This window comes from Hemicordylus capensis, chromosome 2 (assembly GCF_027244095.1).
Source record: "Hemicordylus capensis ecotype Gifberg chromosome 2, rHemCap1.1.pri, whole genome shotgun sequence".
Taxonomy (NCBI): domain Eukaryota; kingdom Metazoa; phylum Chordata; class Lepidosauria; order Squamata; family Cordylidae; genus Hemicordylus; species Hemicordylus capensis.
Genome location: NC_069658.1, coordinates 325292759 through 325320076, shown reverse-complemented (window position 1 = coordinate 325320076; position 27318 = coordinate 325292759). Strand labels below are relative to the sequence as shown.

Genomic DNA, 27318 nt, shown 5'->3' with positions numbered 1-27318 from the left:
CTGCATCTAACACTGGGGTTACCAGTGCATGGTATAGAGTTTAGGATTTGCACTCACCTCAGTGATGCTCTCAACTGCTGCCACTTTATTAGTCCCACAGAATAGAATAGCTCCCACTAGCTGCCAGAGAATAATATAAGGTGGTTGCCATTTAGCAATGACCCCAATGTCAGGTGAGAGGTGTGGTTCCCCCCGCCTCGCATCTCAACTGTGTCCTTGACTATAGCCTCTAAATGTCTTCTATGTCTCCCTTAGAAGTCAGTAGGAACCCTAGAGCTAACTCCCCTAGAAGTCAATGTCCATTTCATTAATGGGAGAAGGATAACATGCTGGAAGTGAGCATCCTCTTTGGGACAGGAAGGCAAAGTGCACCAGAAGCACAGAATGACCAAGAGATAGCTGGCATTCATTAATCTAAGGTACATATTAAGGCTATTCACACGAGTAGCCAAACCCAGACTAGGGCAGCCCAGCCTGGGTTAGGCTGCCTGTGTGCATCACCAGGATCAATCCAAATTCCGGCCCTGCCCTCGTGGTTAGCCTGACTTCTAACCCTGGCCCTTGGCCAAGGTTAAGGGCGCAAGCATGCCCTTAACCCCGACACCAAGGTTGTGTGGGTGCTCGGGCTGCATGCAGCCCAAGCATGCAAAGAATTGGGCATCTAGAATGCCCATTGCATTGTACTCATTGCGTGGTGCATTGTGGGATTTCTGGAGGCCATGACTCAGTGTCTCGGCCTCCAGAGATCCACATTGCTACAAGCAGTGAGGATTGTGTAGAAGCATGATCCGCACATACCACCAATGAGACAGGATCATCTAGGGGGAAGACCATTTTGGCACAGTCTTTCCCCCTCCTGCCTGCCCGGTCATATGAATAGGCTTATTTTCTTCAAAACTGGCCTGCTGTGACAGGTACTTGGCAATGTCATCAGCCAATACTACCTTAGGCTAAGAAGGGGAGAAGAGGGGCCTTGTTCTGTCAGGCTGCTTACTTGGTTGACCGGTTTGTGTGTCTGTGTAGGGAGAGGGAAAGACCTGACTCTCTTGCCAGTTACTATGTGACCACCAGGCCAAAGGGAAAGCCTATGGCTCATTAGCTTATTCTGTGACCAAGTGAAGCATCCCCCACACCCACAGACTGTCTATTGTGGCGCTGGATTGACATGACTACTAACCAAAGGCTCAAAGTGATTTTGCAGAATTCAGATTAAATTATTACACAGCACATCTAATTACTTAGCAGAATAGAAATACCAAGCCAATGAGTTATTAGTGAAAAGACCTTGTTTACAAAGGATCACTCATTCTAATTTGGTGGTTGCAAGATTTATTGGCATGGTGATTTTTGTCTGAGGCCTATTTACCTTTCTCTTCACTCTGAGAGTTTATTTTTACACTGTCAATTCGGTCTCTGAGGAGAGCCGGTGTGCAGGCACAGCATCCATCCAGCCTGCAATGCACCAGCCATTCCAGGGAAGCTGGTAAAGAGGATGAGGAATCAGGTAAGATATCTGAACAAGCTCTTCCTTTAATTACAGGCTGCAGCAAGAACCTCCCAGCCTGAGATAGCATTTAAAGACAACCTGACAAGATCTAATCAAGCAATATGTTAAATGCAGATGCAAGAGACAGCTTCTTTGCTTAAAATGTATGTGATTTAAAAGGGGGTGAAAGAAAAATATCCAAAGTGATTTTGTCGAGTTTGGAGTTGAAGTGATTGCAGAAGCATGCCTCATTACTGAGCAGGAAGCCATGAGGCAGGATTTCAGTACTGTCAAGAGCAGTGCATCATCTTCCTACAATGCCTGATCATCTCAACCCCTTTGGCCATCAAGAGCCTGGAAATGCAGGAGGCTCAAAAGTTCTCTGAGAAGGCTAGGGAGAATGTCTTGCTCTCCTGCCAGGGGTGTCACAGGCACTGATGATGTTCTCACATTCAGGTAAAAACTAAAGCATTACTGAGGGGTTGCCTCAAAGCAATGTAAGGCAATGTGGTTTTGCCCCTTCCAAAGGAGGAGGTCTGGGCTTGCTGGCATTGTTCAGGAAAGAGTAAGACAACTCATGGCTGGCATCAGCTATTCCAAGTTAAGCTCATGGAAATAGAATTATCCGTGTAATTTTGACCATTACAGTTCTTCCCAACCCCCTTTTCAACCGGTCAGTGAAAACCGGTAGGTGTGCTATTTTCTTCTACTATGATGGTGAATATTTATATACTAGTTCTCAATAGAAGTGCTCAAACCAGTTTACATATGGCAAGTTCAATCAAAACAATGTCCAGTAAATGAAAATCTGGCATCTCAGTGAAATGCACACTCCTGTGAAGCATGTGGTGAGAAGAACCCAGAGGTTTACACTTATCTCCAGTTGAAATCATGCCAAGTTGACATTTATCTGGGACTGTTAATCTTAATCTTAGATATGAACTTGAGTAATTGAGCCCAGGTAAATGACAGGTTGGTGCGCTGCTGGCTAGAGATTGGGGAGAACTTCTGGGTCCTCACATCACACTCCTCAGGAATGCACACACTGTTAAGAAGTCAGGTTTTCATTTACCTGACATTGTTCTGATTGTGAGAATCGGCCTATAGAAAAATAAATAAATAATGAATAATATGGTTCCCTGTCCCAAAAGGGTTCACAATCTAAAAAGAAATGGTTAACACCAGCAACAACCAGTGGAGGGATGCTAGGGTTGGATAGGGATAGTTGCTCTCCTCTTGCTAAATATAAGAGAATCAGCACTTTACAAGGTCGTCCCCCACCCTCCCCTCTGATTTTTTGTTATCTTTAGGGTCTGCTCCAAACAGGCCTGTGTGCTGTCAGGCCAAGACTGACTACTACACAGAAAACATCTCCCTTTAAACCAGAGGTGCACTTAGGTAATATTGGAGCCTAGTCCTAAAGACCTTTGGAGGCTCCCCTGCCTGCTGGAGGCCTACCCACCACCACTGCAAGTTAAGCATAATCCCCCCCCACTCACACACACACACACACACCATGACACACATGCGTGTCCCCACTACCTGCTCTTTCTTTATAGCACCTGGCACAGGTCATCATCACACTCAGTTGCCTGGTGCAGTGCAGGCCAGTAGAAACCACACCACCCAGGACAGACTAAAGAGGATTGGGGGGGCCCAGGGGGTGTGGAGGCCCTGGACTTCGGCCCTGAAGTCCAGCGGTAAGAGCAGCACTGCTGCTTTAGACAGTGCTAACATTTCAGTTGCTGTTGGAAGCACATATATTACACAAATCCTTTCTGGAACACAAACAAAAAGTATGGTAGTGCATCATGGATATGCATGCATCCTTAAACACTCATGTGGGTGTTCTGGAAAATCTGGATCACACTTTTTTTTAAAGAAAGGAATCAGGCTGGAGAGTAGGATGAAGTTAAACTGCACTGCAAAGCATGGGGAATCAAGCAGTCCATCAAGCAGTCACATCCAGTATACAGACATGTTTCCTGCCTCTTTCTAGGACGGCTGAGAAGTAGGGCACAACCGTAATACTGAAATATCATTAAGTGACCCCAATAAACCAGAAGATTGTCTTAAAATCATATTAAAAACATGGCTTGCTAGTGATTTTTTTTTAACCAGACCTCTTAAGTCTGACAGAAATAACATTTTCAGACTTCTCTCCATGGCCCTGAGGGCTTGAAGCTCACCATAAAAAATAATAACACTCAGATTTCAGGAGACAAGGCACTGAGAGTGCTTAAAATGAAGTGCATTCAATACAATTGGAAGTATTGACAATCTCAAAGTGTCATTCTCTTCTGGTCAGAAAATCGCTCCACGGCTGAAATTCAAAAATGGGAAAGGAAAGAGCTGCAGTGGCAAAACTACGTATTTAAAGTAATGTGAATTCTGGCTCAAAATGCATCAAAATCTTTCCTTGGCACTCAAATACAATCATCTTATCTTAATTCTTTCTTAGTACTGCCATTTTGTTGTCTGCTGCTCTGCTGTATGCAAATATACATGGAAGCATTTCAGAGGCTGCACACAGCAGATAGGAAAGTTCCACATAATCCCATGCACTGGAGCCCAACAAAAGAGAAGTAGCAGGGGGGGAAAGAAAGAAATTCAAGTGCAGAGAATTGATTTGTATAATGAAATTGCTCAGAAGTAGCAGTGGCTTGGGTTTTTAATTAAGCCGATAGGTGTGAATATACAGAGGCCAGAGACTTCCAGGGGGATCAATTTTGCATCAGCAAGTAAATTAAAAACAGAAAGCAAAGTAAATGACAGCACCCTTCTGGCACAAGCCAGCCTCTGCCTCCATTCAGAGGGAAATGCTGTCAGATAAGGAGAATAATTGCTCCTGTGCTTGCTGAGCCAACTTTGATCTAGGAGGGTTCAGAGGTCAATCAGTGAGGGCAAATGCATTTGTGTCACAAGGGTGTGGATTAGAGAAGCAGAAAATGGAAAGCATTTTGTTTATTTTATAGCATGGACAAAAAGCCATGATCAAGAAGCTGTAACTCAGTAAAAAAGACTAAGAAGCTGTTCTCATGAGCAGTCAAACTTGGGCTGTTTTCACAAGCAGCTAAGCCCAAGGATCATCCTGGGGGAAGGCAAGGTTTGGTAAGCCTCCCCCCCACCCGGAAAATGGTGTGGATGGCCCCTAACTCAGAATGGCAGGCTACAGAGTCTATCTATCTATCTATCTATCTATCTATCTATCTATCTATCTATCTATCTATCTATCTATCAACATTCAGTATCCATATATTTCAATATGCTGAACTCTTTTGCTTCTGGAAAAAAAACCTTGTCCCTTCTTTTAGTCCCATGGTAAGATCCTACACATTTGGACCAGGTGCGAATATTGGCTCCTCATGTTGATATTTCACCCACCTTACATATGAACATTGTTTAATCTGATTACTGTATTCCTTTCCAAGAAGTCATGAGGACTGTTTTTCTCACAAGTATCAACCCCCGCTTGCCCATAGCTTAGGACAGTGATCATTGGTATGTATAAGCAGCTGCACTGCATGTTTCACTGTAAGCTTATAGAACTGGGCACATCTCACTAACAAACACACAGAGATCTTTGTTTTGGCACAAACCTCTGAGAACCTTGCAGGCTTCCCAGTCAGGGACACCACAGCTAATCCACATAATGAGCAGGAAATTAGCCAGGAGGCTACCAAGGCAAACATTCTGCAAGAAACCTACTTTACACATTACCTCTACAGAGCCTTGAAATAATCAAGGCGCATTGTTGAATGCAGACTTAGGCCATAGTAGGATCCATCCTGACTGTCAGCCATGAAGGAAAAAACATGCACAGTACTAGCATTACACAGCTGGAAGGGACCAAATGTTTGTTTATTTGCATGTATATCCCACTTATTCCACAAACTCTAGGCCATTCAACACAACTGGTGACCTACCAAGCCAAATGCAGCCCACTATTTGTGTACTGTGGTATATCAGATGCTTGGGAGCCTTCCTGTTCTGTTTTGAATTTTCTTTTTCTTTTTTTTTGGCCAGGTAAAGGGTTCACTCAGCCCATTATCCAGGCCTGATATGTTCTCATTCGGCCTAGGGGGTCAGCTGCCTACACCCAAGTCAGGGGGCAGCTGATTGTGCTCAGCCCAGCATTGCAGCCTAGAGGGTGCCTTTGCTTCATGGAGACTTAATCTGCTTCTGAACGGCCAGAATGCAGGTGACATAGGAGGTGAGGATCTAGGGATGTTAAAATGATGCCTGGGGGGTTGCCAACAGGAACTGGGTAGTGTATCTGCTTCAGCCAGCAAAATCCCCTAAGGCGTGAGGGTGAACATGTTTCGGATAAACCGGAAGGGGACAGAATAGAGCAGGCCTGCACAACATAAGGCCCCGGGGGCCAGTTCCAGCCCATAGGGACTTTTTTGCTGGCCCCAGGGCTGGCCCAAAGTATTGTGGTGCTTGAGGTAAGGTGCAGAACGCCACCTTGCCCCATGGACGTGGTGGGGGTCAGCTCCCTTTCAAAACTGCCCTGTGAAGATGCTGAAAGTGCATGGGGGACAAGGAAGAAGAAAGGTTGCTAGGAGCCTCCCCTCCCCTCCCCATGCTGTGGGTAATTCATACTTGCTTTCATCAATATTTTTAATAATTAATTTTAATGTAATGTGCTGAAAATTTACCTTGGCCCCTGCCAACCAAGTCATGGTTGGTTCTGGCCCACCAGGGTATTTGATTTGTGCATCCCTGGAGTAGAGCAGAAAGAAACAGCTTGCCAAATAGGTCAAATGATGCTAAGGGAGATAGTGGGAAGTGGGGAGATAGCACATGCCAACACCAAGTGAGGGACTCGGTGTATGCCAGAAGCCTTCGAGCCAAGATGAGTGAGCTGGAATACTTGGTTACTAATGAAAACATAGATATAATGGGTATAACGGAAACCTGATGGAACGGTGAGAACCAGTAGGACACAATTATTCCTGGATATAAACTCTATAGCAGGGACAGGAAGGGGAGGATTGAGGGAGGAGTGGCACTGTATATCAAAGAAGGGATAGATTCCAATAAGCTAGAAAACCCAGGTGGACCAGATACCTCCACAGAATCATTATGCGTAATGCGTAACATTATGAGGACTGAAAGGAAATGTGTTACTAGGGGCATGCTATCACCCTCTGGATCAAAGTGCAGAGAGTGAACTGAAGTTGGAGAAACAGATAAGAGAGGCATCAAAGAGAGACAGGGCCATAATAATGGGTGACTACAACTACCCTCACATAGACTGGGTATATTCACATTCAGGTAATGAAGGAGAGGCCAGATTCCTAGACACGCTAAATGACTGTGCCTTAGAACAGGTAGTTGCGGAACCATCCAGAAAGATGGTGATTGACACGTTGGACTTCAGAAGAGGAAGCTTCTCAAAAATGAGGGGACTGGTAAGAAGGAAGTTGAAAGGGAAAGCCAGGAGGGTCAAATAACCCCAGAAAGCATGGAAGTTATTTAAAACCACAATACTGGAAGCACAGTTGGAGTGTATACCAAGAAGGTACCACCAAGTTCAGGAGGAGGCCAGTGTGGCTAACAAGTAGAGTCAGGGAAAAAAACTTCCTTCAGAAAAATGGAAATCCTGCCCAAATGAAGAGAACAGGAAGGAACATGAAATCTGGCAAAAGTAATACAAGGAGACAATAAGGGATGCAAAAAGAGAGTTTGAGGAGCATATAGCTAGAAGTGTCAAGGGGAATAACAAAAACTTCTTTAAATATATCAGAAGTATAAAACCTGCCAGAAAAGCAGTTATTAAGGAGGCTAAGGAGATTGCAGAGAAGCTGAATGAGTTCTCTGCATCTGTCGTCATGGCGGAGGATACAGGCCATATAACCTCTCCGGAATTGAGCTTTTCAGGTTTAGCTGCTGAAGAACTAGGCCAATTTGAGGTGACAAGGGAAGATGTTCTAAAATGTCTTGAAAAACTAAAAATTAACAAATCACCAGGGTCAGATAGCATCCATCCAAGTTCTGAATGTCTTCTATGTCTCCCTTAACTCAAACGTGAAATTGCCAATCTCCTAGCAAAAATATGTAACTTGTCCCTACAATCAGGCTCTGTACCAGAGGACTGGAAAGTAGCCAATGCAACTCCGGTTTTCAAAAAGGGATCCGCGAGGATCCGGGAACTTACAGGTCAGTCAGCTTAACTTCAGTGCCCGGTAAATTGATGGAGAGCATAAGGGACAAAATTGTTAAACATATAGAAGAAAAGGCCTTGCTGAAGAAGAACCAACATGGCTTCTGCAACGGTCTTGCCTCACCAACCTTTTGGAGTTCTTTGAGAGTGTCAACAGGCATGTAGATAAACGTGATCCAGTTGACATAGTATACTTGGACTTCCAAAAAGCTATTGACAAATTTCCCCACCAAAGGCTCTTGAGTAAACTTAGCAGTCATGGAATAAGGGGACAGGTTCATATATGGATTGGTAACTGGTTGAAGGACAGGAAACAGATTAGGAAGAAATGGACAGTTTTCACAATGGAGGTAGGCAGGAAGTGAGGTCCCCCAGGGATAGGTACTGGGACCAGTTCAATGTAAACAAGTGTACAGTGACACATATTGGGGCAAAAAACAAAACAAAACCAACTTCACATTTACAATGATGGGATCTGAGCTGTCGGTGACTGACCAGGAGAGAGATCTTAGGGTTGTGGTGGACAGCTCATTGAAAGTGTCAACTCAGTGTGCGGCAGCTGTGAAAAAGGCTAATTCCATGCCAGGAGTCATTAGGAAAGGGATTGAAAATAAAAATGCTAATATTATAATGCCCGTATACAAATCTATGGTGCAGCCACATCTGGAGTACTGGGTGCAGCTTTGGTTACCATATCTTAAGAAGGATATTGTAGAGCTGGAAAAGGTGCAGAAGAGGGCAACCAAGATGATCAGGGGCCTGGAGCACCTTCCTTATGAGGCAAGACTACAGCACCTGGGGCTCTTCTCAATACCAGTTCCAGGGGAGCAACAGCAGGAGAACAGGCATGCACATACCTCTTGCCTGTGGGCTCCCCTGTGCTGGACTAGATAGGCCTTGGGCATGATCCAGCAGGGCTGTTCTTATGTTCTATCCTCTCTCTCCACAGATATGCACATCTTTTTTAATGGGATGAACATTGTGTGCCTCAGCAGCTTGGAACTAAAATCTGTGTATATCTGTACCAAATGTAATTCTATGTTGTTCTTTCTCCGATAGAGCAAAGTCCACCCTTTCCAGAAAGGAAATGTTATTCAGGCAATATTTAATCAGGCAATATTTATTCAAGCACAATAACCGAGCCATGCATGGAAAACTAAAAAGTAATTAAAACTGTCATGAATTAACAATTAACACTAGATCTGAAGGCAGTGATAAAGTTGTTATTGCATTAGTAATTAATAGTGTTAATACACAAAATATTCTTCATTCAGCTGAAAATGGTCATTGATTAGTTTCTTCATCTTTTTATGACTTCTCAGCAACCTTTTCAAACCTCCTAACCAGCTTTCCTTCCCATTTTAGCCTCAAAACCCCTATTGTTATGGGTAATCTGGGATCTGACTACAGTTAACTTCCTTATAAAGATCAGCAAATATGGGTTGTCTAGAAAGCTTTTCCAAGGGCTTTTAAACTATAAAGATATATAATTCATAATGGGGTTAGGTAATTCACAATTAATTTTGTGCACAGAAAGAGCTGCAATCCAGTTCAATTAATGACAAAAAAAATTTACACTGCTTTTCAATATACCCATTCACAAAAGCGGTGTAAAAAAGATTAACGGAACAAAATAATCAAAAAATATTTTTAGAAACTCACTAAAACAAAATTGTGTGTGTGTGTATATTCAAGAGACAAAGCAGCAGAGCAGAAGCATCTTAAGTGTTGCTCTCACAGTTACATTTGACCCCTGCAGGGGTGGTGGACCTATTAGAATAGTCCACCCGAGATGGCTGTTGGATCCAGTAGGATTCCAAAAGGCCTTGGAGGGTTCTGGAGCTGGTTCTGCCAGTGATTTTGTCAGTGCCCTGATGGATACCTGGAAGAGGGAACTTAACAGGGCAGTTGATACGATCACTCCTAAGCGTACTTTCTGACCTGCTTCAAAATCAGTTCCATGGTATATAGAAGAGCTACAGGAGCTGAAGCGGAAAAGCAGACGACTGGAGCACAAATGGAAGAACATAAGAACATAAGAACAGCCCTGCTGGATCAGGCTCAAGGCCCATCTAGTCCAGCATCCTGTTTCGCACAGTGGCCCACCAGATGCCGCTGGAAGCCACAGGCAGGAGTAGAGGGCGTGCCCTCTCTCCTGCCATTGCTCCCCTGCAACTGGTACTCAGAGGCACACCCTTGAGGCTGGAGGTGGCCCACAGCCCTCCGACTAGTAGCCATTGATAGACCTCTCCTCCATGAAGTCATCCAAACCCCTCTTAAAGCCATCCAGGTTGTTGGCTGTCACCACATCCTGTGGCAGAGAGTTCCACAAGTGGATCACGCGTTGTGTGAAAAAGTACTTCCGTTTGTTGGTCCTAGACCTCCTGGCAATCAATTTCATGGAGTGACCCCTGGTTCTAATGTTGTGTGAGAGGGGAAAGAATCTCTCTCTCTCCACTTTCTCCACGCCGTGCATGATTTTATAGACCTCTATCATGTCTCCCCGCAGTCGTCTTTTTTCTAAACTAAAAAGCCCCAGGTGTTGTAGTCTTGCCTCGTGAGAAAGGTGCTCTAGGCCCCTGATCATCTTGGTTGCCCTCTTCTGTACCTTCTCCAGTTTAACAATGTCCTTTTAAAGATGTGGTGACCAGAACTGTACGCAGTACTCCAAGTGTGGTCGCACCATAGTTTTGTATAAGGGCATTATAATGTTAGCCGTTTTATTTTCAATCCCCTTCCTAATGATCCCTAGCATGGAATTTGCCTTTTTCACAGCTGCCGCACATTGAATAGACACTTTCAACGAGCTGTCAACCACAACCCCAAGATCCCTTTCCTGGTCCGTCACCGACAGCTCAGATCCCATCAGCATATACTTGAAGTTGGGGTTTTTCGTTCCAATGTGCATCACTTTACACTTGCTAACATTGAACTGCATTTGCCATTTTGTCGCCCACTCCCCCAGTTTGGAGAGATCCTTTTGGAGCTGCTCACAATCCGTTTGGGATTTCACTACCCGGAAGTGTTTGGTATCATCTGCAAATTTGGCCACATCGCTGCTTACCCCTGCTTCTAGATCATTTATGAATAAATTAAAAAGCACCGGTCCCAGTACAGATCCCTGGGGGACCCCACTTCTTACTTCTCTCCATTGTGAAAACTCTCCATTTATACCTACCCTCTGTTTTCTGTCTTTCAACCAGTTAGCAATCCACACATGTACTTGTCCCTTTATTCCATGACAGCTAAGTTTCCTCAGGAGTCTTTGATGAGGAACTTTGTCAAAAGCTTTTTGGAAGTCCAGGTAGACTATGTCAACTGGATCACCTTTATCCACACACTTGTTGACACTCTCAAAGAACGCCAAAAGGTTGGTGAGGCAAGATTAACCTTTGCGGAAGCCATGCTGGCTCACTCCCAGCAGGGCCTGTTCTTCTAGGTGCTTTACAATTTTATCCTTGAGGATGCTTTCCATCAATTTGCCTGGAATGGACGTTAGGCTAACCGGCCTGTAATTTCCCGGATCGCCCCTGGATCCCTTTTTGAAAATCGGTGTTACATTTGCTACTCTCCAGTCCTCTGGTACAGAGCCCGATTTCAGGGATAAGTTAAATATTTTAGCAAGGAGGTCGGCAATTTCACATTTGAGTTCCTTGAGGACTCTTGGATGGATGCCATCCGACCCTGGTGCCATTCGGCCCTGGAAGACTAATCTTGAATTCAATAAGACACAGCATAGAGAACATCTGGAGGCCTATGCTGTGGTAATATGTGCAGAAAGGAAGCAATTTTATTCTGTGTGTATTGTGTCTGCAAGTTCTTGTCCAGCAGAGCTGTTCCGGATTGTTAGGGGTTTAACCCAAGCCCCTTCTGTTTCAAATCTGTTTCTGGAAACAATGTCTCACTGTGATGCATTCAATGAGTTCTTTGCAGATAAAATCTCTCACATTCGGGTTAATCTGGACTTCAGTATTTCTGCAGGGCCAATTAGGGTGGTGTCCAGCAATCCCCCTAGCAAGATTAGATCGGATCAGTTTCATTTTGTGACTCCTGAGGATGTGGACAAGATGCTTGAAGCGGTATGGCCCAGCACCCATTCTTTGGATCCTTGCCCAACATGGCTAATTTCATCTTGCAGGGACGTTGTTGGAGCTGGCCTAGTCGATACAATTAGTAACTCATTGAGGGAGGGTAGGATGCCACCTTGTTTGAGGGAGGCAGTGGTTAGACCCCTTCTTAAGAAGCCCACTCTGGATCCCCTTTGAAATATGCTCCCTGTTGAAATAAAAGCATCTCTGTTTTCAGGAAGACCCTCAAGACGCACCTGTTTTTGCAGGCTTTTAACTGGAATTAATTTTAATAATTTACTTTTAATATTTTAAAAACTTTTCTATATTGTTTTACATTTTGTACACCGCCTAGAGATGTAGGGGACATCAGGGGGTATAAAAATATGAGTGATAAGGAAAGGAAGAAAGGAAGAAAATTATAGGCCAGTCTTTGACCTCCCATGGTTGGGTAACATGATTGAGAGGGTGGTGGCTGACTAGCTCCAAGTGGTTTTAGAGGAAACTGATTATCTAGACCCATTTCAAACTGGCCTTAGGGTGCGCTGTGGGGTTGACAGACCTGTCCTTAAGGTGGGGTGACAGGTGCAATCGCCACAGGTTGCACAGCTGCAGGGGCCCCATGGTGGCGACCTGCGCAGAGTGAGTGGCAAGCCTGTCTTTCTTTTTTCCAGAACTTGATCACACTATGGACACTGACATCACGCACCAGGTCCTGGGTGCCACTCAGGATTAAGTCCAAGGTTGCCTTCTCTCTTGGTTTCAAGACCAACTGTTCTAGGGCGCAGTCATTCAGTGTATCTAGAAATTTGACCACTTTGTCATTACCTGACTGTGAATTTGTCAATGAAGCTATTCTCACGATCACTGAAAAGCAGGCTAAGGGAGCTTAGCACGCTTTCCAATGATCGTGGGAACCACCGGGTCACAGGCAAGCCTGGTGTTCCCAAGGTGGCTAGCCCACCTAATTACCCCTCCCCTTAGATGAGGTTAATGGAGCGAGCGCTCTATTAACCTAATCTTTTTGCTTGTGTGTTGCTGTGGCACGCGGCGACACATGAGTAGTCCCCCGACCGGGAAGCTGCAAGCAGCCTCCTGGGCTCGGGGGTCTCTCCAGGATGCCCCATGCACTCACGTGGGGCATCCTGGAATTTCCTGGGCCTCTGTGGACCCCGATCACTCCAGCCCCCGTGACAGAGCCAACAGTCTTGTGGGCAGCCGATTCAGCTGCCCAGGGCTGCCTCTTGAGCGTCTGTGGGGAGAGTGGGCTAAGCCCGCTCTCCCTGCAGAACCCCCTCCGGTGATTCATACCGATTGTGTGAAGTGCCTCTATGTGTGGTAATTGAAATCACCCATTATTACTGCCCTGCCTCTCCTTGATGCCTCCATGATTTCCTCCTGCAACTCCCAGTCACTGTCAGTGTTTTGATCCGGTGGGCGATAGCATGTCCCCAGTAGCACATTTCCTTTCAGGCCTTGTATTGTCACCCATAGGATTTCTGTGGAGGACTCCAGTCCAACTAGGCTTTCTAGCTTGTTAGATTCTATCCCACATACAGTGCTACTCCACTTCCAAGGCACCCCTCCCTGTCCTTTCTATAGAGTTTATATCCAGGGATAACAGTGTTCTACTGGTTCTCGCTGTTCCACCATGTTTCTGTTATGCCCACTATATCTATTTCTGCATTAGCAACCAAGCACTCCAGCTCACCCGTCATGGCTCGGAGGCTTCTGGCATTGGCATATAAGCACCTATACGCTGAATCTCTCACCTGATGTGTGCTATCTTTCTTTTGAATCTTTAACCAGCTGGCACAGCCTTCTGTCTGCTCTTTATGTGGTTCTGCTCTATCCCTTTCTGTTTTATCTTAATCCTTTGCACCCTCGCACTTTAAAGGATGGCTTTTGCTGAACCAGATACTGCCCAGCTCCTGTCGGCTATTCCCCAGTCATCATTTTAAAAGCTGTTCTGCAACCTCTTTGATGTTAAGCACCAGCAGTCTGGTTCCATCTTGATTCAAGTGCAGCCCATCCCTTTTGTACAGACCTTGCTTGCCCCAAAATGTATCCCAGTGCCTAACAAATCCAAACCCCTCCTCTCGGCACCAACTTCTCATCCATGCATTGAAACCCCTCAACTCTGCCTGTCTCACTGTACCTGCACATGGAACAGGTTGCATTTCTGAGAATGCTACCTTGGGGGTCCTAGACTTCAAAACGCTACCTATCAGCCTAAATTTTGCTTCCAGGACCTCCCGACTACGTTTCCCCACATTGTTGGTGCCGATGTGCACCACCTCAGTTCTTTCCTCCACAGCACTGCCTAAGAGCCTATCTAGATGCTGCGTGATGTCCGCAACCTTCGCACTAGGCAGGCAAGTCACCGTGTAGTCAACATGCAGGTCAAAAACTCATCTCTCTATACTTCTAATGATCAAAGCAACCACTACAAGAAGGCCCCACCCCGCAAGGAATATCCCCTGTGCAAGAGGATATGGGCTCATCTTCCACGGAAGGGGTTCCTTCTAAAGGAGCATTTCCTTCTTCCTCAGACCGATGTTCTTGGACCTTCCCCAAGACCTTCATTCTCTCTGACAGCAGAGGAGCTATCAGCCCTGGAGTGGGATGCCTCTACCATGTCCCTGAAGGTCTCGTCCACATGCCTCTCTGAGCTTCTCCAGGTCCGCCACCTTGTTCTCGAGGGAACGAACTTGTTCCCTGAAAGCCAGGAGCTCCTTGCACTGAGCACATACCCATGACTTCTGCCCATGGAGCAAATAGTCATACATGTGGCACTCTGTGCAATACACTGGGAAGTGCCCCCTCTGTTGACTTTCTATCTTTTTACTGGTTTTGTTGGCTGTTTACTGTATTTAGAGATAGTTTATTAGATGGATAGGTCTCAGCTGTAATGGTCAGCTATTTAACTGTCCAAACAACCTTTCTCAAGAATATGAGAGATAGACCAGTAATTACATGAGGAAGGAATTTGTACTTACCTTCTCTTCTCCATTGGGCCCTTGTGATCACAGGGGCTTGTTCCAGGCTCCCACACACACTTCCAGCTGAACTCCCACAAAACTCCAACGTCCTGTTTGCTATCCCTGTCCTCTATGCTCTCGGGCCTTCACCTCTTATGTAGAGAGTAGGCTTCAAACAGAGACAAAGGATGTGTCTCAAAGGAATGTGGGGCCTCCCACAGCTCTAGCTGACTTCACCCCCTCCAGGCAGGGACAAACAAAAACACAGGAGTTTGCTAGCTCTGGCAAATGTTAGCCCTGGCAAATAACACACAGTCAACAAGGACCTATCCCTTAAAGAGAAACCAGCCCCTCAAAATCTCCCCTTCACCTGTTAGTAGTTTGAAGGGGGGAAAGGCTGGAAGTTCTGTTTAGAAAAGCTTGCTTACCTCTTGAAGCTGCTTCTGTTCTTCCCAGAGTAGGCTTCAAACTGAGACACAGGGTGTGTCTCAAAGGAATGTGGGGCCTCCCACAGCCCTAGCTGACTTCACCCTCTCCAGGCAGGGACAAACAAAAACACAGGAGTTTGATAGCCCTGGCAAATGTTAGCCCTGGCAAATAACACACAGTCAACAAGGACCTATCCCTTAAAGAGAAACCAGCCCCTCAAAATCTCCTCTCCTCCTGTCTGTTAGTTTGAAGGGGGGAATGGCTAGATGTTTTTATGTTTAGAAAAGCTTGCTTGCCTCCTGAAGCTGTTTCTGCTCTTCCCAGAGTAGGCTTCAAACTCATCAATATCAGGAAATGGCATTAGTCCCTTAAATGCCTGCCTACAGGCAGTAATGGGCTAGATGAGGGATACTAAACTGAAGCTGAATTCAAGCAAGGTGCTCATTGTTGGGGATCATAGTCTGCAAGATGGGTTAGAACTTCCTGTTCTGGATGAGGTTACACTCCCCCTGAAAGAACAGGTTTCTAGATTGGGACTGCTCTTGCACCCGGGTCTCACCCTGTAGAGATGTGCAAACTGGCTTGAGGTCGAGCCGGTTCACCATCGAACCAGGCCTGTTCAATGGCTCACCATTGAGCCAAAAAGGGCCCAGTTTAGATTGGTTTGACTTTGAGCCAAATCCCCCGGGCTGGCTCATTTGGGGTTTTTAAATGTGAATGTATGTCTATGTGTGTATAAACTCAATGCCGGTTCCGGGTCATCCGGCGGCCTCTGGAGGGTGCTACTGTGGCTGTGGGGTGTGTGTCTCAGATGGTTCCCCTCCCCTGCTGGCCTCCTCCCAGTCTGGGATCGGGCCTTCTCAGTTGTCACTCCTGGGTTGTGGAACATGCTACATGCTTCCCGTGGATATAAGAGGATTCTCTTCTTTGGAGGCCTTCAGGAAAGCCTTAAAGACCCAACTTTTTAGCCTGGCCTTTAATTATTATAATTTTAATTTTAATCTGGTTTAAATGTCTCTGTGTGTGTTTAATTTTAATTGTTTTATTGTTTTTTCTTAATTTTAATGTAAAGTGCCCTGAGCAAATTAAGGAAGGGCAGTATGTAAATTGAATGAATGAATGAATGAATGAAATCTTAATCAATAAACTGTCAAATGTCTCAACAAAATAGAAAGGTCCTAACTTTCCTCCTGGAAAGATAACAGGGAGGGAGTTGCATGACCTTTCCATGGGATGGTAGTCTAGAATTTTGGGGCTGCAACAGAAAAGACCCAGCATCTCATGGAGGGCAATTTGGCCTCCATATAAAATGAGACCTCATTAATAGCTGGTAAATGTTGGGGAGAGGACGTCAACTTCTAGATCATTAAGTAAGAGGTCTTGATGGGACTGCTATTAAAAGTGCAGTTCTTCTTGTAACTCTGAATTTCAAAGTTTAATTGGTGGCAATATGAAGTTGCTGAGTGAAGCCAGAAACTTTTCTTGTCACTTTAAATGATTAATCCAAGGTTTTAAGGACTAGTAGGGAGGGGGGAGCAGATTGGAGTTTTGACAGAGAAGGAAAAATTTATCCCCCATCTTCCTGCAATGACAACCCAAATAATAAGGAAGACAACTTTTTCTAAATGACCAAGAGAGTTGTTTCTGCATCCAAGGTTTAGGAGAAGGCAGGGCTCTCTTGGGCATTTTAAAGATCTAAATTGATATAATGATAGACAGAGCTAACACTAGAATTATTATTATTTTAAATCAGGACCAAGTGGCCTGACTTGATTCCCAGTGACTCCTGTTGAATTCTGTGGGGCAAAGGAAATAGACTGTGATCTAGGATATAGTTAAGGGGAGAAGAGTAAAACTTGCTTCTTGCTCTAAAGACTGGTTTCACCATAGGCATACAGCAGGTTTATGAAGTCCCTGAATACACCCGTTTACCCCCCACCCCCACCCCTTATAAATACATGGCTGCCATTCACTCATATTGGCCAAGCTTGTAGGCCCTTGCTCTGCCTAGAGCAGTGGCCACAGCAATGGATGGGAGGGTAAGGAGTAAGAGGATGCTTTTGAACAAAGGACTGGAAATTCCTCTCCATCCCTTGCCCACAAGAGTTGATGAGCATTTACTTAATAAATATCACGTAGATTCACATCACACTAGAAGATGTTTGGGCATTTATCCTTGGAAAGATTACAGACATTCTAGAAGCATGTTTCTTCTTTCTTCTACTCTATAGGAATTTTCAGACATTATCTGACTGTGTCGATGTGTGAATGGGAGTGGGATCACACATGCTTGATCTTCACATGTTCATGGTAAGATCTGAAAGAGCTGTTTGCACGTAACTGTATGTCCTCTCTCCATACATTTGAAAACTCTGCCTTTTCAGAGTTTCCAGTCATGTGAAGAAAGCCCTCCATATTGTACACTTGTACATGTGGAGACCTTGCACTGAACACAAGCACATGTGATCCCACCTCACGGCTACCTGCCATTGAAACAATGTCTGAAAAGGGACACAGTCTCCACCACCATTTGTTTCCATTGGCCCTGCTGTTTCAGTGATTGCCTGCTTCACCCCCCTTCCTTTACCCAGGTTCCATAGCATTCCTCTTGACCTCCTGCATTGCATACAACCTCATTTCTTCTAATGTGATATGATATTCATTTAGAGTGCTTGCTCTGATTAGCTCCTTCTTCTTTGTCCCCTCTGTCTCCCCAAGCGTCTTTCACAGGAGCAGCTCGCCATTGTGGCAAGGTGTGGGGATGGCCTTGGGACACCTCCACAATGGGGCAGAGATGGCAAACATTCCACCCCCTACTGCCTGGACGTCAACTCACTGCCTGCCACTCCTGGCTGCCCTCCCCCAGCTCCACAGGGATGGATTTTAAACTGCAGTTTTGGCAGCGAGAGTGGTGAGAAGGGAGCTCCTTCCTCCCTTGCTGCTGAATATAAAGGTGAAAACTGAAAGGGTGGGGGTGGCACGAAGGAGGTGGTGCTACTCTGACTCTGCTGTCAGCATCAGAGGATGTGCCCAGCAGCATGTGAGCTTCACCTCAGGTGATGCCAGTGCTGGAGCTGCTCAATCTCCATCTAATTTCCTAGTCAGCATCTTTCCTTCTGTGTCATTGCTGTTGGGCTCCCCCTATCCTTTAACTTGCCTTCCCAGTCCTCAGCCATCTCCATTCTGAGGTTTTATCCCAGACAAACTGACAACTCTTTCCTTCACAGAAGCTGGACAGCAAACTGCTTTGCTGTCTGAGGAACTGAATATTCAGAACTATCATATCAATCAGTGTCAGGCTTTGTCATTACAATGTAATGCAATGCAGATATTACTATAACTCTATAGTTTTTATGTATCTTGGAGCAGACAATAGCTGACATCCAAACTAATGCTGCACTTGCACAAACAGGTTGCAAGAATGTTGCATTAGCCACCAGTTCCACTAAACCGGGAGCTTGCCTTCCAGACCACTGCTGCACCTTTGCTACAGGGTATGCAACCTGTGGCAAGGGTTTGAGCAGCTTTGAGCATCTGTGCAGCTCTTTCTTTGTTGTGCTAGTGCAGCATTAGTCTGGATGGCAGCCAATGGTTTTCAGAAAGTTGAAGATTGTATGATAGGCATCACTGCCCATTGTGCACAAACCTATTCCCACCTTTCTGTCTGGTCAGATGGTTTTGTAGGTTTCCAATCTGCGGTGATTTCACAACACCACCACTTTGATCAGAGACTAGTAAACAATGGACGGAGCTGTGTGGGTTGAAAGTGTGTTTATAGTATGCTCTTTCCTGTTCTATGGCTGGTTCCTCTCTTTTGTACTTTGCCTCCTATAACTTACTGTATTTATCTGAATCTAAGACTAGGTTTTTTCCAAGTTCTTTGATGCTATAAATCTGGGGGTCATCTTAAAAACTCAGAGTCCTCTTGCTTGCGGATAAATATAGCTATAACCTATATTTAACCTGTAGTTTAAAAGGGAATTGTCTTAAATTCAGAGCTGTCTTCTCTTCGGGTAAATATGGTACAACAACTAAGTCACAGCCTTGTATTCAAACACCTCTTACATGCTCTCTGCCAGCACTAGAGTTATCCTTGCAGTTCAGTGAGAATCTTCACTGTGCAGCTCCACACATTATGATTGCTAGGGGAAACACCAATGCTTCCCTGCAGCAAATACATAACATGTGGATGTCATACAAGCATATATATCTAAATAGGCGCCTGCCAAAAGACTTTAAGATACTTCAGGGATTGCATTCATAATACTGTAATATTGTTTCTTTATTTTTTGTAGTGTGAATAAAAAACTGATGCAGTAAAGCAGTAGAACCTCAAAAGGTTTTGTAATTAGATGTAGTGCCATTCCTGTACTTTAGGGACTGCACGCTATTATGTGCATGCATTTGAAGCATGATAATATATGTTTTGTTTTTGTAATTCATACCAGGGCTGGCTTCAGGTTTCAGGGGACTCTTGACAAATTACATTCCATGGATCTCGTCCTACCTGAGTCAGTTGCTAAGTAACCACAACACAAAGCTTATGAGCACACGAGTAGTCTCGGACATCAGCAGTGGGCCTTTCTTGGGGGGTCTCAGTAGCAGCCCAGCTATGCTGACCCCCTGTTGCCAACCCTGATTCATACCTGACTGAATAGACATTTGTATAGAATCTAAGTGCCTGTCATGAACATGAGAACAGCCCTGTTGTATCAGGCCAAAGGCCTATTTAGTCTAGCATCCTGGTTTCCGTCCACAGTAGCTGCCAGATGCTTCTGAGAAGCCCACAAGCAAGAGGTGGATTGGGCACGCCCTGTTTCTGGCTGTTGTTCCCCTGAAATTTGTATTTACAGGCATCTTGCCTATGAGGCTAGAGGTGGCCTATAGCCACACCAGACTAGTTGCCATTAATAGACCTGTCCTCCATGAATATGCCTAAGCCTCGTTTAAAGCCATCCAAGCTGGTGGCCATCACCACATCCCGTGGCAGAGAATTCCATAGATTAATTATGCACTGTGTGGGAAAAGTACTTTGTTTTGTCAGTCCTTAATGTCCTGGCTGTCAGTTTCATGGGATGACCCCTGGTTCTCGTGTTGTGAGAGAGGGAGAAAAATGTATCTGTCCACTCTCGCTACTCCATGCATAATCTTATGGACTGCGTACAACTCCTTTGTGTGTGTCACTAGGGCAAACACTTGGCTCGCCAAATCTATTTTTATTCAGAACTACAGAATCAGCCAATACTCAACATGGCTCTTCCTATGTAAGTGACACTACAGCACAATTCAGTGCTCAGTAATCCTATTTATACCTACATCATGCAATTAGGGATTTCCCCCCTACTTGCCCCACTAATTTGTGTTGCACATGCAAGTGAACCAAACAGGGGCGTAGCAAGGCTGGAGTGGGCCCAGAGACAAGATTTTAAAATGGGCCCCCCACATTGAAGCTCAGCTCATGAAGTAAAGAAATCTTAAATGAGGCTGAATAGTGGTAACAAAAAACATAGTAAAATGTTTGTGTGTGTTGTATAAACAAACCTATGTGCCACAATAGAACATCATCTTAAATTACTTTTTAAAAGGTTTTGTAAATTGTGGATGATGCAAGTCATTTAATGGTACTAGAGAAAGACATGCTGTTCTGGTAGCTCCAGGGATGAACACTCACATCAATTTCAGAGGATGAATACAACTGAAGGAAGCCCGGGTGGGTGCATGGCTGGGGGAGTCAGTCATGTGACTTGTCTCTGGGGGCCCCCAAGGCAGTGGTCCCCCAGACAACTGTCTCCCCTTGACCTATTATAGTTACACCCCTGGGACCAAATAGTTAGGATCACTTGGTAGCAAGAATAGACACCAAATAGCTATGGACATTGTAACTCTCACACTTCCTGAATATAAAGTGTGAATAATTCTTATCAACTAGAAAGAAATGCATATTTCATCTTCAGGTATTTATTTATTTTTTACATTTATATCCCGCTCCTCCTCCAAGGAGCCCAGAGCGGTGTACTACATACTTAGGTTTCTCCTCACAACAACCCTGTAAAGTAGGTTAGGCTGAGAGAGAAGTGACTGGCCCAGAGTCACCCAGCTAGTATCATGGCTGAATGGGGATTTGAACTCAGGTCTCCCTGGTCCTAGTCAGCACTCTAACCACTACACCACGCTGGCTCTCACACTGGCTGGTATGACTTAACAGATCTTTATTTTTGTTTAATGGTTTAACTTTGTTATCGCTCCTCAAGATTTAAAATCTCTTTCCCCCCAAAAAGCCACAGTTAGCTGGAAAAATATTAGTTAATATATTATCAACTGACAGCAAATTTGGGGGTAATAAGTACTTATGATTTCGGTTTCTGGGAGAATAATGCTGTATGTAGCAAGCAGTTTAATACAGAAAGCATCTTATTATTGATTTGTGGCCCAATTGTGTATGCATCACATTTGCACAAAGGCCTTAGTTGTGTTATATTTTTAGTATCTGTATGTATTTGTATTTTTGTTATGGATTTTAGCGGAGCGGGGGAGGTAATACTACTTTGGGAGCTATAGGAAGAAAAGATTAAGATTTCTGTTAACAGTGTCTACCAAGAACAGATTTGCACAAGCTACTGTTTGCAAAACAGGAAGGCATGTGCAGGCTTAGTGTGCTAAAATCTTGGCATGTGCGATCTCATAACTATAGCATTTGGCACGGAACGTATTCTCTGTTGAATTTATTCCCATTAGGTTGTTCACTCAATACTTTTGTAAAGGGGGAGGAGGACAGGCAGGAAATAGGATGGGCTCCACCACCTGGAACATGGAAGTTCCACAAACCTTCTCCGCAAGAGTAATCTCCAGTCAGGAATCACCTTCTGGTCCTCTTGTAAAGGAATAGTGAAGCAGGTAGGATTACCACCAGGCTTATTTTTCTATCCACCGACTCAGTGTCTAAGCCACTAACTGTCCAGACAATAAAGATGACTGGATCAGGAGCAGCCCTTCCATGAGGCAAAGTAAAGCAATCATCCCTAGTGCGGGTCCAGAAAGGGGCACAGGGAGTGGCCAGGCCGCTGCGCCGTAGGTGCTACCCTGCTAGCCATGGCCTCTGCCCTTCCTGGTCTGCTGGGGCATGCCATTCATTTCCCCCTCCTCACCCTGTTGTGGTGCAGCTCTTCCCCTGCCCCCCTGGCTTGATCTAGGAATGCTCCTGCCCAGGGGCGTAGCAAGGCTGGAGTGGGCCCAGAGACAAGATTTTAAAATGCCCCTCCCCCCATTGAAGCTCAGCTCATGAAGTAAAGAAATCTTAAATGAGGCTGAATAGTGGTAACAAAAAACATTTATATATACACACATATACACACATATATACGCGCGCACACACACACACACACACACACACCGATGTGCCACAATAGAACATCATCCTAAATTATTGTTTTTTAAAAGGTTTTGTAAATTGTAGATGACGCAAGTCATTTAATGGTACTAGAGAAAGACATGCTGTTTTGGTAGCTCCAGGCCTTAACACTCACATCAGTTTTGGAGGATGAATACAACTGAAGGAAGCCTGGGCGGGTGTGCGGCTGGGGGAGTCAGTCATGTGACTTTCCTCTGGGCCCCCCCCCCAAGGCAGTGGGCCCCCAGGCAACTGTCTCCCCTTGCCCTATTATAGTTACACCCCTGCTCCTGCCCCCACTGCCTGGCTTGTTTGAGAGTGCCTATGTGTTGCTGCCTCAGCAGCATGACTGAAGAATGCCAAGCACTTACCCTGCAGACTGTCCACCTCAGGCAGCAAACTGCCCCTGGCCTTTTCAGACAGTCCAATATCTCCATTTTATGGATAAGCACTGAGACAGTGGTACCACTGATCTGCACTACTTTCTGCCCTAGCTGATTTATACTCAGTATAATGTAAGTATACTATACTATGAGGAAGTACAAGTTTGAACACCCCAGGTAACAGATTACAGTCTAAATCCTTCAACTGGAGTTGTTATTTTCCTGTATCAGGCTGTGACCTCTGGCTGAGGATGAACATTTTGCACTGTGTGATATTTTGGGATGTATGTAGAAGGGAAAGGATCTGCACAGTTGCTCTGCAAACTGGAGAAAGGAGAAACCATTAGATTAACAACTGAAGAAGCTTTATATGTGCCTACTCCAGAAACAAGTCTGATGTCTGTACAATATGCTACAGAAAGGGGCTATGAAGTAAAATTTAAAAGAAGGCAATGTTTCATTACTCATAAACAGGAATTGCTTATGAAAGCAGTTTTACAAGGGAATGGATTGTTTGAAGTAGAATGTGTGACTGAAAAGGCCAAAACTGTGAAGGAATGCACACATAAAGAATGTCTGAATTTGTGGCACAGAAGGTTAGGCCATAGAGATGCCAAAATGATATATCAGGATGAAAAGATGGATTTGGTAAAGGGGTCTAAAAATAAGCCCCCTGTAGCACTGAATCAAAGTATGCATGCTGTATAAGAGCAAAGGCAACATGGCCTGCTTTTCTTGCATGCAAATAAAGAGAAACACAGCATCTTTTGGATCTGATTTGTAGTGATATTTGTGGACCTATACAAGTTAATACATCAGGAGTGAATAAATATGTTCTTACTTTTATTTATGACTATCTAGATACACAGCCTATTATGTAAAAAGGGACAAGTACTAGAAAGATTAAAAGAATATGTTGCAAGAGTAAGCAACAAGTTTGGGAGAAAGTCACAGGTCCTCCGCACTGACAATGGTGGTGAGTACACTGGAAATGATGTCATAAGAGTCCTAAATGAGGAGGGCATTGAACACCAAAATAACGTTCCTTATACTCCGGAGCAAAATGGAATGGCAGAAAGAACGAACTGTTCTCTTATTGAAATGATGAGATGCATGCTTGTAAATGCTGGTTTGGCCACTAAATTTTGAGGACAGGCAGTGATGACTGTTACTTACCTGCAAAATACATTGCCAACAAGGGCCACAGGAACAACGGCACATGAGTTATGGCATGGCAACAAGCCCACTGAGTCATACAAAAGTGTTTGGATCTAAAGCATACACTTATGTACCAAAAGCCAAAAGGACCAAGCTCAACTGTAGATCTGAGGAAGGAATACTTGTTGGCTATTCATAGGATGTAAAGGATATAGGATTTTAGATCTTGCCACAGAAACAATTAAAATATGAAATGTAGCATACTTCAGTTAAAATGAAAAACCAACCACTAATGAACTGCCAAACTTAGAGCCCATTTTTCAGTTGGAGAAAGAATCAAGGCAATATGACCAAAAGGAAGGATCCACTCTAAGTTTTACACCTGGAAGCGATTCAGCAGAAAAGGTAGGATGCTGATGACGAACAAAGGGTGCAAGGTTCAACATGACAAAAATAAAGGAGTTCTGTCTAAGAAACCTTCCTACATTGCAAAGGGAGAAAGCTTTCAAGAACAAAGCACATGGAAAGAAATTGATAACTGATCTGCAACTGAAGCACAAAACTGGAAGGAAGCTGCAAATGAAGAAATGAAATCATCATTACACAAAAATAACACATAGACACTCACAGAGCTACCTGAGGGGAGAAAGACCATGGGGTGCAAGTGGATTTTTAAAATTAAGCAAAATGCAGAAGAGGGTGTCCAATGTTACAAAATGAGACTGGTAGCAAAGGGATTCTTGCAACTATATGGGGAAGATTATGATGAGACTGTTGCTCCCATTGTAAAACACACCTCAGTAAGGACACTCCTAAGCATTGCAGCAGCAAAGAAAATGCAAGTGGAACACATAGATGTGAAAACTACATTTCTTCATGGAGACATCAAAAAAGAAATTTATATGGAGCAGCCTCCAGGATTTGTGGAACTCAGTAAAGAAAAATGTGTATGTAAGCTGCAGAAAAGTATTTATGGACTAAAGCAGGCTTCAGGAGCCTGGAATGTCAAATTAAACCAGTTGCTAGTCAATGAGGGATTTACCCAAGGAAAAGCCGACCCCTGCCTGTACTCAAGGTTCAAAGACAACAGATGGACCTATATACTTACTTTTGTTGATGATCTGATAATTTGTTATGAAAATAGAGAGAACAGCCTTGAAATAATAAAGCACCTGAATAGTGATATAGAAGTAAAAGAACTTAGGCCTATTTCACACTTTCTTGGGATACAGAGAGAGAGAGAGAGAGAGAGAGAGAGAGAGAGAAGATCTGCTTAACCAAAAACAGAAAATAAATTATTTGCTAGAGTATTTGGGACTTACAGAGGCCAAAGAAATGAGTACACCTATGGAAACAGGTTGCCTAAAACAGAAGGAGGAGAATGAACTTCTGCCAGACAACAGTGAGTACAGTACAGCGATTGGAAAAGTTTTATATGCAGCTATGATAACAAGACCAGATATAGCTGCATCTGTGGGAATCTTGAGTAGGAAAGTAAGCACACCCAGCAAAGATGACTGGACTGTGGTAAAGAGACTAGGCAGGTACCTAAAAGGGACAATCCATCTAAAATTAAAGTTGCCTGCTAGTAGTGGACCCAAATTAGTAGGCTATATAGAGGACTGGGCTGAGGATCAAACACACGACCAGTGGTTATGTATTCTTTTATGGTGGTGGAGCAGCAGTCAGTTGGGGTAGCTGCAATCAATCAATAGTTGCTCTGTCATCTACTGAGGCAGAATATGTATCTGCCACTCAAGCATGTCAAGAGGTGGCGTGGCTGCACAAGCTAATGTTGGATTTCAACATAGATGAACCAAAACCCACTGAGATGTTCAAGGATAATCAAAGCTGCATCCAGATGTCACAAATGGAGAAAATTAAATTTAGAACAAAACACACTGAAACAAAATATCATTATGTGTGGGATGCACAAGAAAAAGGACTTGTAAAATTGATGTATTGTCCAAGTGAACAAACAATAACAGATGCGCTAAGCTGTTGCCAATGGATTGTTTCAAAACTTTGAGAGAGAAATTGGGACTTATAGACAGCAGCACGAGCTGATGAGAAGAAGCGTTGGAGCTAGGACCATGGCAGTATCAGCTCTCAGCTGCAGGGTCTCATAGTGACCACTGGGTGGGTTTTAGGGTCATGGATAAAAGTGATGGACTCCTCCCTCTTTGTTCTTCCAGTGTTAGTCTCCATTTTGTCTCTCCAGAGATGGCTGTTTTGGTCTCTCTCTTCAGCCATGAGCTCCAGCTGAAATTAAGCTGCAGGCTTTTTCACATTCATTTGTAACATTTTCTTTAAACCAGGGTTTCTCAACGTGTGGGTCCCCAGATGTTATTGGACTTCAACTCCCATAATCCCCAGCCCCAGTAACCTTTGGTTGGGAATTATGGGAGTTGAAGTTCAATTACATCTGGGGACCCACACATTGAGAATCCCTGCTTTAAACAAATCCTTGTAGTTCTTCAGTACTAAAGAACTGTCTCAAGACCTCTTGTTTTCTCACCAAAGTGGTTTTGCTTTGCTATTTAGGGACTGAACTGCCATTCTTCCCCTACAAATCCATTCCTTGATCCAGGCCATCTTCTGAGTAGGGCTTTAGGTACTTGTGTTCCAGTCCTGGAGTAGGGGCAGGGCTAATAAACAGCCAGCAGCAAGAGCACTGTCAGTGCTTGCAGACTGTACTTGCCTCTCTGTAAATAATATCTATCTCATTAAACCATTATATTCCTGATTCGACTCCACTGCCTTGTCCTTGCAAGCCACAATTCTTTTCTCTGGATTCTACACTTTGGACGGTGTACTCATGTACAGTACATAGTCCTTTTTTTAAAAAACAGTCTGAACAAGGCGGGCATCTATCAGAGGCAGGACTAAAGATGACCCACCTATGCACTACCCCAAAGGCCTTTCAGCCACTACAAAGGTAGCTATGTTGGTGGAAATCTGTGCTGGCATAGTGAGGATTGTTGATCCGCATGCTGAGACACTACATGTAGAAAGAGCCACCATAAAGTGGCATCATGGGGCAGCTGTGACATGGAAACTAGTCCTCCCCCCCCGCCCCAGATTACCTGCTTATTTTCAGAGCTACGACAATTCCACAACTTTTGTTGGAACTTACAGGTACTCGGGGAATGAAGTCTATCCATCCACCCTGAATACATTTCGTTGATCTGGTCCCCCTTGCTTACCATCTTCCTGACTTAAATCTCACAGGTAGTGAACAAACAAGAACTCGAGCTA

General features: G+C 44.4%; 1 protein-coding gene across 4 annotated transcripts in view; it reads right to left on the bottom strand.

Moving 5' to 3' along the window:
- CACNA2D2 (calcium voltage-gated channel auxiliary subunit alpha2delta 2) overlaps positions 1–27318 on the bottom strand; it is an 885048-nt gene that overhangs the window by 397362 nt on the left and 460368 nt on the right. The window lies entirely within an intron of this gene.